General features: G+C 55.1%; 1 protein-coding gene across 3 annotated transcripts in view; it reads left to right on the top strand.

Moving 5' to 3' along the window:
• Positions 1-1,825: 1,825 nt before the first annotated feature.
• Positions 1,826-8,798, top strand: part of SLC29A4 (solute carrier family 29 member 4) — a 29,982-nt gene continuing 23,009 nt past the window's right edge. Inside the window, exons 1-2 of one of the 3 annotated variants that reach the window (XM_072943385.1) lie at positions 1,826-1,843; positions 2,570-2,660. The gene's annotated coding sequence lies outside the window, so the exon portion shown is untranslated. Of the gene's footprint in view, positions 1,844-2,225; positions 2,661-8,798 lie in introns of those variants that run through there. The other 2 variants (XM_072943384.1, XM_072943383.1) reach the window with 2 other exon arrangements.

Raw genomic sequence — 8,798 nt, 5'->3', positions numbered from 1 at the left:
CCCCTGCGAGGACATGGGGCAGGTGGCGCTCTGCTGACCTGGTCCCAGATCCCGGCCAAGCCTGGTGTGGCGAAATGTCACACAGGCAGGAGCTCAGACATCGCAGCCTGTATGTCCAAGCTCTGTCCTCGCCCCCCACACAAGCACACCCCTTGGTCGCCCTTGGTTTGGGCCGTACATGCCAGCCCTGTGGCCGGCCATCAGGGGAAAGCCCACACAGGCCCTAGAGGGATGCTGAGCAGGACCGGACGGGGCCTTGGGAAGGGACCCCTGACCAGGGCTCACGAGTGGTTCTACTTGGCAGTGTCCATCTGGCAGAATCTGGGAGTGAACAGAGAAATGGACACAGCTGGCTTTGGCCAGCCTTGCAGGACCTTAAGGACTGCTAAGGAGCTTGGGTTTATCCTAAAGGCAGGTGGGAGCCATGGAGGATATGGTGCTGTGGGAGTCAGCTTTGTGCTTAGAGAGATGCCTCTGGATGCCACGGGCAAAAGAGGTTGGAGGGAGTGGAGTGGGGCCAAAGGGCCAAGGAGACATGATGGACGGGTGACCCCAGGCTGAAGTCCAGGGCACGGAAGTCTGGGATGTGTTTGGGGGACCCTCAGAGGAGAGGAATGCAGGATCCGAGAGGTGGGGTGGGGTGGGGCAGAAGCGGTGGTGTGCTGGTAAGTGCTAAACAACCGGCTCTTTCTTTGGTGGGAAAGGCCCCGGTTTGTAGCCTTGGCCAATTTCCACAGCATGAATGCTCCCCCCGTGGCCGATTTCAGGATGCCAACACGACGTCATGGACGGAGCTGGGAAGAGAAACGCAGTAGCCCGCTGTCGCGTGGCGTGCTGGCCTGCTGGATACAGTGGGCGTCAGTGACCTCGAAAGCACGGATGATGGTAAAATAATTAGGACACAATGAATATGTATGACCTTGGTTCTCAATAGGGATTGCCTTGATAGGTTTATTTAATTTTTAATAATGACTGAGTTTAACAACTGTTGAGCAAAATTTCCTCAGAATGTACTAAATGGCTCTCAGAGCTGGTGGGAGCTGTGAAGGTGAGCGTGGCATCTCGAATGTTTCCTCATAAGTGCACGATTCGGTGTGGGATGTGGGGGACTGTGCCCATTGCCCCCCAAAGGGCCACATCCAGCCTGAGGGACAGCCTAGCCCAGATGCCAACCACACCCTCAGATCCTGACACGGGTCCCGGGTGGAGACGTCCTGTGTTGACCCCCAAATCCCAGCCCACACCCTAAGTGACCCTGCCCCACTACAAGAGGTGGGGGCCCCAGCTTGGGCCTGCCCTGGTCCCTGGTTCCCCTACCCTGCAGGCTGGATGTTCTGGAACTGCCTCTAGGGGGAGGGGTTTCCACCACCACCAGACCACGCAGGTCACTAGTCAGCTGTCACAGGCACCCCTCTTGCCGACGCTGTTCCCTTGAACACAGCAACCGTGGGAAACAACCTGGAAGTCCAGTCTGCCCTCAGGTCAGGTGGTCCTGCCTCACCAAGAAGTCCTGCCCCCCTGGCACGCCCTGCACGATCTGTTGTAACCGACTGGCAAGATGCCCAGGGCATTTTACTGTTAATCCTGCTGGTTGCAGCCAACAGCCACAGGGCCAGCCCCGGCTCGCAGATCCTCACACGTTATTAATGTAATTAGCAATGATCCCAAGACACAGCTACCACTGTTACCCCCATTTTACAGATGAGGTAACAGAACTCAGCTCAGTGAGGCTAAGGGATGTCACAGGTCACATGACTGGGAGGCGGAAGGCTCAGGTCAAACCCAGATTCATCTGACGGTTCGAACCCAACCTTTCTGCTCCCCCGAGTAGGGGAAAAACATGGTATGGGGGCACCATCTCCGGGGACCTAGCAGGGAGTGAAATTGTCCCGGGATGAGGGCAGGAGGGCGGGAACCCCCCGGCGGGAACCCCCCCAACTCCATCTCCACCTCTGAAATACCCCAGTCAGCACCCTCACCCCATGCGTGGGGCCCCTGCTGCTCAGAGAGCGGTCTGGGCAGATGTTCTCCTGGACAGATGTCCTCCGTCCAAGGAGAGGCATCTCTCTCTCAGCTTACCTTTCTCAGCCATGCATTTCTGGACTGGCAAATTACCATCTTCATAATCAGAGGAAACCAAAAAGCTATTTTCAGCTTGGGAACAAATGAGTCCAACAGTAAATAAAGCCCCAAAGGCCGGTACTGGGGAGGCTGGAACTGTCCTCCTTGTGGTCCACAGGCTCCCTCTGCCGGGTTGGGCGGGGCACAGTCTGCACAGTAGGGGGTGGGCAGCGAGGATGAAGGAGGCAGACAGGGAGCATCCTGGAGTCACAAGGCTGGACAGGCCCCCTCGGCTTTCCAGGGGCAGCTACTGAGACCCAGAGAGGGTAAGGGCCCTGCCCTGGGACACACAGCCTGCGGAGGCTGGTAGCACTCTTGGCATCTCTGCTGGGCGCTCGGGTGTTTTCTCAGCACTTGGGAACAGATGGCTCCAGCTCCCACCCACAGAAGCCAAACATTTTCCCTGGTTACCCTGCTAATTTGCTCACAAGCGTCCTCTTGTAAATAGAGAGTACAAAGGCTCCTTCGCACGGCGTGTCTGACGGGCAAAATCTGACTCCACAGGAAGAGGCCTCGGAGGGAACACAGGCGAGTCCCAGGTAAGCTTCAAGTAAGGCCCAGGTGAGGCCCAGGTGTGGCTGGTCTGGGTTCCAGTCCTGGTTCTGCCACTCCCGGGAGCCTGGCTGGGAAACCTCGGGCATCTGTTTTCTCATCTGTGAAATGGGCGCGCTAATTACAAAGGAGTCAAACGTGAGTCATCATGTGGGCGTGCTGGGACTCGGGAGTATCTGTAAGAGTCTGGTCACCCTTAGCTGGGCATCCTTGGGTAAATTCACTCCTCTAGGCCTCGTGCCCATCTGTAAAGTGGGGTGTCCTGGAGCCTGTCTCAGAGGCCGTGAGGGTCCAGTGATACCTGATACCCAGGGAGTGCTCAGGGTCACCCCTAACATGCCAAAGACAGAGGAGGCTCCCTGGAGGAGGGGGCAGCGATGGTGAGAATTTGCAGATGACTAGAAGTTGGTGGGGGGAGGGAGTGTGTTGATGGGCAGGCTCTCCATGTGGCGGGAGGTGTGTGGTTATAAAGCTTGGGAAGAGAGTGGCCTCATTGCCAGGGGAGGGGACGCTGCAGGAGACTGGGAGCGGCTGCTGCCTCACGGGAGGGGCGGGGCGGGGCGGGGCGGGCCGTCCCAGGTGGGCAGGAGCGTGGAAGGGCTTGGAGCTGCAGGAGGGGAGGAGGTGGGCGCTCCGGTGCAGCAGCAGGCCCGGGGTCCCTTGAGGCTTCCCGCCCCCACCCCTCGTCCTCAGCAGCAGTAATGAAGAGCTATTCCAGCTAAAAGCTCCTGGAGTCAGGCCAGCCTCCAGCAGTGGCCCCAGGAAGCCTTTATCCCAGCTCGCTGGCTGGCCTGGGATGTCCTGAGGGATGGAGGCCCAAGACGCCACAAATGGCTCGGGGATCCCAGCCCCGGAAACCTGGCCCGGGTGTGACTTGTTCTGATCCCCAGGCCTAGGGGTCAGGGCGGGGGGTGCGGGGGCAGCACCAGCTGCAGGATAGATGGGGTGGCTGAGGAGAGACCCGCATCCGCCTGGCCTCGCTGTGTGACTTGGGTGAGGCAAGTCAGGGCTCTGAACCTCAGCCCCTCCCCTCTGGTTTCCTCCAGGCGTCGCTGAGAGGATTTGAGCAGACGATGCACTTGGCTCCTAGTTTGTGTGTGTAAGCGCCAGCCCCCACCGGGTCCCGCTCAGGACCACACACGCCATCCTCGCCCTCTTAGGAGAGATTCCTGGGGTTTTGTTTATTGAGTTTGCCTTTTCTGCACAGATTGTTGGTTCTATTTTCTCCTGAGTTTGATGACACAGTGCTCGAATGCAGAGGCAAAGGCAGGGACAGGACTGACTGTGTCCTGGCTGGTGACACCAGCCAGGGCCTCCTCCTCTGGGGCCCGGGGCCTGGGCAGTCCCAGGGGGCCTTTTTGTCCGGGTGGGAAGGCTGGGTCCCTGGGCCTGCCCTAAGGTGACCAACAACACTCCTGGGGTTGCTGTGAGCATGAAGTCCAGCTCATGGACAGCTAAGACTGTGACCAGGGTTCCCCAGAGGGAATCCTCCCCCACTGGCTTCCTAATCTCTGAAGGGGGGCTCCTGGGGTACCCTGGTCCTTGTAAGAATCAGAGGAGGTGACGCAGATGAAGGCCACTCATTGTATCAGGGGGAGATCCTCACCTCCCCACGATCTGCTGAGGCCTGGCCCTGCCCAGCGCATCCAGGTGGCTGGCCCCAGAAAGCACCCTACGGGCCCCCTCCCAGCCTGCCCTGCAGGGACCTGCGGACCCAGCCAGCCGGCTCCTCCTCCCTCCCCGGCTGTGTCCTGGGCAGGTCCCTCACTCTGGTCTCTGTCTGGCTCTTGGCTGCATGTGCAGGTTGATGGGAAGATTCTAATGTGCTTTAAGTTAATAAGTTGGGAGTAAATTAGGTTTGAGCTCCGCAGGAAGCAGATGGCCTGGAAAGGCCCTGTGGGAGCAGCAGCGGGGGTGGGGGCGGGAAGGGGGTGGGGGTGTACCACTGGGCTCTCTTCCTTCTCCCCCTACCCCAACACTTTATTGTGAACGTTTTCAACATAAAGCAGAATTATGCAGGGAACCCTCAGAGGCTCCCTGACTGCATTTGGCTGTTTCTCGGTGAGCTGTCGGTCTCTCCAGCCCCCACCCCCAACCATCCACCAATCCACCTTCCTTTTTTTAATGCAGTTCTAGTCAATTTTCAACATCGGTACACTTCACCCCTAACCCTGCATATCGTTAGCCAGAGGTCAATATTTGGTTTGGGTTTGGGGATTTTTTTTTTTGGCAAAATTTACAAACAGTGAAAGACACAAAGCTGAAGTGAACATTTGCTGAGTTCTGACAGAGGGACACGTTGGATTAGCCAAATCTCTATCAAGATACAGAGCACTGCTCACCTTCTCTGCCCCCTACCCTCCCTAAGGCTAATCAGCGTCTCGATTACCTTGGATTCATTTTGCCTGTTCTATAACGTCACATGTGTTCTGTGTCTTGCTGAGTAGTGTTCCTTGTAGGGGTGGACCACAGTCTGTTTAACCACCTCCCCTTGAAAGGCCGCAGGCTATTATGAATAAAACCTGTATATGTCTTTTTGCGGGCATTGAGTTTATTTTTAAGATGATCTTGAGGCTCCCCTTGCCCCCAAACAAGCCAAGCCCACTCTGTAGCTGGAGCAGACAGGAAAATACCTCAGTCCACCCACTGGTCTCTGGGTGGGCGCATCACCCCACACTGAGTCGCCTCGGTGGGACGTGGCAGTCTGGGGTGGCTCCTACTCTCTGGGAAGGGATGGGCCAGGGGTGGGCAGGCTGGTAGCTGTTGTCACTGCAACAGTGGAGTTATTCTAAAAAGTCTACCTTGGTCCCCAAGTGCCTCCTCTGAGAATCACAGATGAGGGCACTCGCCTGGAGGGCTGGCTGGCTAGACCACCAGGAGTAACAAACCCAAGAGCACCTGGGGAAGGGAGTCGCCTAAAGGCAAAGATTAAACGTAGAGTGCTGCCCATAAAACGTGGCCTCAGGCCCAGCAGATGCTCCAGGTGCCACTGTCAGGAGTAAAAGACACAACTAAGGAATATTTAAGGTAGTGCCTCGAAATGCTCTCAGCTCAACAAAAGGCTTCCAAGAATCTTAAAATCAGGCATCTTTGACTCTCTCTGTTAGACTAGAGAGCTTCTAAAAAGCATAATGGTCTTGTCCCACCACCCAGGACAGAGAGATGTCTCAAAGAGATGTGTGGGTGTGGCTGTTACCTAGTGGAGGATTATAATCTGATACACAGGAAGCCCACAAGATTTTTAAGGTCATTATATCAGCTCGAAGGGAGCAGCTGAGCTGAATCCCCGCTGGTGGGACCTGAGGCTTAGGAAGCTGACCATAACATGTACCCAGCCTTGCTGCCCGTTCCTTAGAAGTGAGTATGTGGTAGGAAACAAGGGAGAGGTCAGCGGGGTCTGAATGCCTTGGGCTTTGGGTGTGATCCCTGCGGGCCCTGAAGAATCATGGGGGAGGGTGAGTGGGAGGAGGACACCTTCTAGAAGCTCGCTCTGGCTGCCTAGAGAGGTGGGCTGGAGGGTGCCGTGGGGGAAGCTGGGAGACCAAGGAGGGGCCATGGTGGCCACCCTCTGAAAGACGATTTGGGGAGAGTGTCTGAGGCCGTTTAGAACAGTGCTCGGCACTTGTTTTGGTCCCTGGCAGTGGCACCCCAACCCCGGTCACTCTGTCCATGACGCAGACCCCTCCACAGCCTCTCCCTACACCAGCCCGGCTGCCCTCCGGAGCCCAGATGACAGAACAGGGATGGCTGCGGGCCCCTCCCTCAGTCCCAGCCACAGCCCATCACCTGCTCATTGGCTGGGGCCTTCATTGGCTGCATTTTTCGTCCTGACAGATTGCTTTTCTCCAAGGGAAGTTTGCTACCCGGGGCTGGAGGACAGGCTTCGATCAGCAGAGTCCGCGCTGCGGTCCGTGAGGCGTGGTGTCACAGCAGGGGCTGCGGGCCTGGCTCTGAGCCCCGCCCACCCCGGTGCCCGCAGCCGAGAACCCTCTCCTGGGTCTGCCCCTCACCCCCCCCCAGAGGCTTCCGTGCCCAGTGGCAGACTCACAAGATGCGGAGCTGCCAGACTCAGCTGTGACCTACCAGCTGGGGACCTTCCTGGGCCTGTCTGCTCACACATGACATCGGCGATAACAGTAGCTGTCCCACAGCATAGGGCAGCTGGGAAATTAAATGGAGGGATGTCTGTAAAGTCATCCTCACCCATGTCTGAGGGCTTAGTGAGTGTCAGCCCCCTGTAAAGTGTGATATATGTCTTTTACCCCTCACAATAGTCCTTTCAGAGCCACAGCTAGAGTCAGTCACTGCTGTCACTGCCACAGCAATGCCATGTAAGAAACCTCCCTAAAGGTCAGTAGAAGAGACAGTGAGTGTGTGTGGTTTTCACGTCTCAGGTGGCCCTGCAGAGCTCAAGGCTGGACTGTCCCTGAGGAAAGGTCCTGACATGGCGTGCTATAGGGGTGGTCTATTCCTGTCAGTTCTGAGCCCTCCTGAAATGCACCTGCCACCACTGGCCCCCGAGAGTCCGCACAACGCAGCCCTGAACTCCCCACCACACCACAAACCCCTGCTAAGGTCCTTTGGACACTGGGCAACACATATCATCCTCCCAGACCTTGGCCTTCATCTAAAACCCGAAGTTTCTGCAACATCTAAGCAGATGTTTTTGGAACCAAAAGGTCCTTCACCCCCAAGTCCTCATATAGCTCGGTGCTGACAGGGGCCAGGGTGTGCGGACAGTGTGGGAACCGGGAAGGTGAGGCAGACAAGACGTCTCTGTCTCTACACACAGAAAGGTTTTTAATGTCTCATGATAAATGTGTTCTTGGTGAAAAGCATTACACACTGAAATGGTCTTACTACAGAAAAGGTGGAACAACAGGAAGGCGATCCCTCTCCAGTCCCCGCGTGCAGGGAGGACCACGATGCACTGTTCTGCTGTTTCCTTCTAGCCTTTTCTCTATGCAGCGTGACTATACCGAATATATAACCGTCCGTACGCACGCTTGTCCACCTAGTGTTAAAAAATTCAAAGTGTGCAAAAGGGTACACTAAAAAAATCCTTTCTCGGACCCCAGCCCCCTGATCTCCTTTCTCAGAAGTAATCACTGTTTGCTAATATTTTTATTTAGGATTTTATACTGATATGCACAGGCGAAACTAGTCTGCTGTTTTCCTGGAGAAATCTTTGTCAGATGTAGGAAGCCTTTTCTTTCTTCCTGTGCTCTGGAGGATTAAGTTGCATGTGGCTCTCTCTTCTTTAAAAGTGGGTAGAATTCTATAATTCTGTGAAACTGTCCACCCCTGGGGTTTGGAAGCAGAGGAGGAGGAGTTCTCTAACGAAATCCTCAATTTCCTCTCCAGCAAGTATTCAGTGGAGATTTATTTCTCGTCTGCTTACAGCTTGTCTGTTCATTTGTATTTTCCCAGAAAATCATTTACCCAATTTTTGCAATTTGGGGGCACAAAGTGCAAAATATCTTTTGTATTTCTTCCCATGTCCTGTTTCTGCGTCCCTTACTTTCACACTGCCGTTTTCCCACCTTATTGTAAATACTTCATCACCATGCCTCCTAGCAGTGATTTACATGTTATTCCACTAGTTTTCTTGTTTTTTTCCGAATATAGCGTCTGTCCCCTGCCACAATAATTATTCCTTATCCTCTCTTCTTGGATAATCAGGCTATTTGTGATGTTTGGCTATTAGGACGAGCATCTTTGTGTATAAAGCCTTTTCTGTATTTAGAATTATTTCCTTAGGCTAGATTTTTCTGGATCAAAGGGCAAGCATGTCTCTTAAGCCAATTTACTTTCAGGAAGGGTTGTTCCAATTTGCTCTCCCACCAGCTACCTCCGTTTAAAAACCTGGGTCAGGCCACGCTCCCTGCTCTGACTAACACTCCAGGGGCTTCAACAGGACCCGCCTCGGGCTGGTTTCTGCCCTTCACCCACTTCTCCTCCCCCTGGAGTGGCTCCTCCCTTCCAGATATGCTGGCCTTCTTTCTGTTCTTGAATAGAATGAGCTTTCTCTGGCCTCAGGACTTTGCACTGGCTGTTTCCTCTGCCCAGAACACCCTTCCCACAAACCTCCCAACAAGAGGCCAGTCTCTCAGGTCCAGTGTCAT

Source organism: Vicugna pacos, chromosome 18 (assembly GCF_048564905.1).
Source record: "Vicugna pacos chromosome 18, VicPac4, whole genome shotgun sequence".
In the NCBI taxonomy this organism is placed as follows: domain Eukaryota; kingdom Metazoa; phylum Chordata; class Mammalia; order Artiodactyla; family Camelidae; genus Vicugna; species Vicugna pacos.
The sequence above is the reverse complement of the archived record's forward strand: the minus strand, read 5'-3'. Positions and strand labels throughout refer to the sequence as shown.